Source organism: Dromiciops gliroides, chromosome 5 (genome assembly GCF_019393635.1).
Source record: "Dromiciops gliroides isolate mDroGli1 chromosome 5, mDroGli1.pri, whole genome shotgun sequence".
Lineage (NCBI taxonomy): Eukaryota > Metazoa > Chordata > Mammalia > Microbiotheria > Microbiotheriidae > Dromiciops > Dromiciops gliroides.
In genome coordinates this window covers 86,697,628-86,702,033 of record NC_057865.1, presented here as the reverse complement: position 1 = coordinate 86,702,033, position 4,406 = coordinate 86,697,628, and positions in this window count along the sequence as shown.

Genomic DNA, 4,406 nt, shown 5'->3' with positions numbered 1-4,406 from the left:
TGCATGTTGCAGTTAGAGAGCCTTGTTGTAGTATTCCAGGGCCATCAGATAATCTTTCTTTCCACGTGTGCCAGTATGTCTTATTGATATACTTTTCTTTTTGTAATACAGCCAGGTGGACCTAGCGGTGTCTAATGTGCCTGGATGCATAATGTCTAATAGCAAAAAGTCTGGGAGTATCTAATATAACTATAGAATAAGTCTGGGATGATTTCCTACTTCAGGTTCACCAAATGCTGCATACCTGATGCTCTTTTTTCTTAGACAATTTCCTATTATTTTAAAATTCAGTTTTATTTTATTTTTAGCTCTGAATTTTTCCCTCTTACCCTCTTCTTCCCTCCATTGAAAGAACAAGAAAAAACCTGTTACAAACATATATAGTCAAACAAAACAAATTCCTGCATTAGCCATGTCCAAAATATATATGCCTTAATCTACACTTTGAGTCCATCACCTCTCTGGAGGTAGAGAGCATGCTTCAACATGAATCCTCTGGAGTTGTGGTTGGTCATTGTGCTGATCAGAGTTATTAAGTCTTTTAAAGTTATTTGTCTTTATGTATATTTGTTATTATATGAATTGTTCTTTTGATTATGTTCATCTCATTTTGCATCAGTTCATAAAAGTCATCTCAGGTTTCTATGAAACAATTCTCTTAATCATTTTTACAGCATGAAAGTATTTCATCACACCAAATGCCATAACTTGTTCAGCCATTTCCCAGTTGATGGGCACTTTCTTAATTTTCAATTCTTTGTTATAAAAAAATATATGGAAAGATAGGTTAGAGATTTTGAAGGGTTTTAAATACCAAATGAAGTAGCTCGTATTTTGTCCTACAGGCAATGAAGAGCCACCTCTTATTGTGGATGAAGTCCTCGGTCTGATGAATTTGCTGATCTTTCAATGATAACCAAGAAGGTAATCTTCAAGACGGCCCATGTCTAAGTTATCATAAATGCCAAAGTAACTAACTCAGAGTTAAAGTACTATTTGCAACTTACTTAGTCTTGCTGACTTGAAGCATCTAGAAGAAATATCCAATTTAATGGATTGTCTTCATCTACACAAGCCAACCATCAACCTTTTAGCTGTTTAAAAGGCTTTTCTTCTTATGCTGAGTTTGGAAAACTAGGGCTAAGTGGCCAGCATTGCATTAGAACTTGCCAGGTTTGAGGATCCAGGATTCATCAAGCAATATGACTCCAATCAGTTGCAAGAAAGAACAAATGTACCAGAGGAAGAACATGGCTAATGGTCCCTGTGCCAGAGGGATGATGCCTAGATCATATTTGTTCTCTTTCCTACCTGATACTCTCTTCCTCATTTTTCAGAAAGCGCCATCTGATTCAGCTGATAATGTGATGTCTCATGAGATCCACGGGAAGGGTATCAGCACTTTCAAATGAGAAATGTAGATTTGAGTTTGGGTGGGATGACATAGTGAGAAGAAGAGCAGATTCTTTGTCGGAGGATCTGGGCTTTAGTTTTGACTTGTGCAGTTTACTTACTGTATAAATCATCTTAACTGCTCAGAACCTCAGGTCCTCAGCTGTAAAATTGCCATAACACCTAGCCCGAGGGTCAGATTGGAAAATGTATGTGAAGGTCCTTTGAATCGCAATCAACCTCATCTGTGAAATGGGGATAATAATCACTGTAGAACCTACTTTACAAGGATGTTAGGAGGCTCAAGTGGAATAGTGATTATAAAATATTTTATAAATTTGAAAGGATCAGTTATCAATGCTAGTGATTCTTATTGGTTTTGTCTTGTCATTGTTGAGTTCTTTCAGTTGTGTCTAACTCTTCATGACCTTGTGGACCTCTGTCCATTGGGTTTTCTTTGCAAAAATATTGGAATGATTTTCCATTTCCTGCTCCAGTACAAATAGAGGTTAAGTGATTTTCTCAAGTTCACAAGTTAGAAAGTTTCTGAGGCTGGATTTGAACTCAGGTCTTTCTGACTCTAAGGCCAGCACTCCATCCACTGCACTACCTAGCTGCCCCATTTTTATTGCTACTAGGGAGTAATTGATCACTAGGCCCATCTGCATGATATTTTCCTAAAGGTAAAGTGTGGGATTACTGTCTTTTGTAGAACCAAACCTAAGTATCTCATGAAATGTCAGAATGGAATGCTGAATGTCTGAGTGGTCAGACACAGGGACAGCTTCCTGGGGACTCTGCTTTCCTGGGAGTATTTGAAAAGGAGAATAACCAGCCACTTATTCATAGTGTCCTGTGGCAGGGCTTATCAGGGCTGTGAGCCTATGCACTCTTGCTGTATCCTGCAGCACTTCTGCCATAGTCTTCAGAGATCGCTGATTATATCTGGGCAAGTTCTTTCAAAACCCTGAAATGTAATTTGTTTGAACCTGGTCACTTAAACCAGTCATAGACATCTAGGCGATCTCTTCCAGTCTCCCTAATGAACTTGAGTTTTCATTCCTTAGAAGCCATTTCTATTCTTTCTAATCCATTAGCTTCATCAATCAATAAGCATTTGTTATGTGCTTACTATGAGTTAAGCACCAAAATTAGCAATGGGAATACAAAGACAAATATGAAACGGGACCTGCCCTCAAAGAACTTGCATTCTATGGGGGAAAACAACCTGCAAGCACATAAATAGATACAAAATGCAAAGTATTTGGTAGGTAGAGTAGACATTACCAGCTAGAAGGATTAGGAAAAACCTCATGGGAAGTGATGCCAGAATTGATCATGGAAGTTCACCAGTGTCTCGATAATAGCTGCTTTTGGAGGTGACTTTGACTCAAGGAACCTGAGACAGGATGGGTTTAGTAGGCTGGATCCAGACTGGAAGTGATCAACTTTTGGGGGGACCCAGTGCAATTAAGAGATTACCTTGAGGTCTGTGCCTCCCATCTATGCTTTGTTTTGGTCATTAATACCATCTTTGCCTAAGCCAACCACCTAGTAGAAATTTGGAGTCATGGAAGTCTGTCCTGTGCTCCTCTGTTATCTATTCCTAATTTCTATTTTGCATTAGGCCTACCCCTCTCCTCTGCATCTATTCAGGAAGGAGTTGTAATTTACACTTCTACGTTTGGTTTGAATTTCAAAACATTGCTCTCCTTCTTTTCTATAGTTCATCTTAAGGCCTGAAATTCACCTGACGATGGCCTTCATTGTGGTTTTTTTTCCTCAAGTTCCCTCATGCTTTTATATTTCATTTGTTGACAAAATCAGATTATTAGCATGCTTTTCTTTGAAAAGTCCAGTAATGAAAATTTCAGAAGGAAGAATTAATTTTCAAAACCCAAACCTGGACTGAAGCAAATGTTGATGTTTATTAATTTAATAGAGGAAGATAATTATCTATAAATGATTGAGTTATTCTACAGTTTAATTAATTTATTATTTTTTTGGAAAATAGGAAATATTCAAAAGAGATATATGAGATTTTTAAAAAAAAGATGGTTCTGGAGGTTCATGTGCATCTGGATCATTTGGAAGTTCTAGGAAACATATCTTTGAATATCAATAATTGTTTTCATATTAATATAATTAAAGATTACATTCAGATCTTTCCATCAGCCTAGGAGAAACATAGTGAGTAAATAAATCTTCCAATTATCTTCACTTTCCAGTCTCTCTTTCTCTCTCTCTCTTTTTTCAAAATATCTCTAATTATCACTCTTGCTACAAGTATAATCAACTTGCATAAATTAGATTCTATTCTTAGCTTTGGTTTAGCCATCTCCCTCATCTTTTTTTCTAGCACTTTGTATGTTATGGTGACAAATTTCTAAGCTAACACATCTATTCAACACACAACCCAAACTTAAAGGACCAAACTAAAATGACATATTTACATACAGTTTCTTTGGAAATAGTCTAAACACATAGAAGAACAATGAGCACTTGTTTCTCCAGTTTCCCTCTTTGTCCCTGTCTGTAGAATTATGTTAATTTCTCATCGTCTGACCCTAGCATTTTCAATATATCCTGAGCTAGGATCATTTGTAATTCTAGTCCCATGACCCCATGCTCCCCAAATTCCATTCAATCAATAAAGCAGACAATTACTGACTGCTGTCTATATTGCCAATAATTAACTATGTTTTATGTAAGATACAGGAGAAGTTAAAGAGGTCCCTGCCCTCAAGGTTCTTGGAATCCATTCAGGAGACCGTGTACACTAGGTGAAATAATGAGAAAGGAATAAAAATAGTATATAGTCTATACTGTTAGTTCAGCCTAAGGATTTAATGGGAGTTTAGAGAAAGGAGTCAGAATAGAGCATCCCCAAAGGCTCTCTGTTGGAGATGGAAACTTAGGTTATTCCATGAAGGAAGCCTGAGTTAGGCATGGGTAGGTAAGAAGAAAGAGAGACACATTTCAGGCCTAGAGAGGAGTCTGGCACAAATAATTTT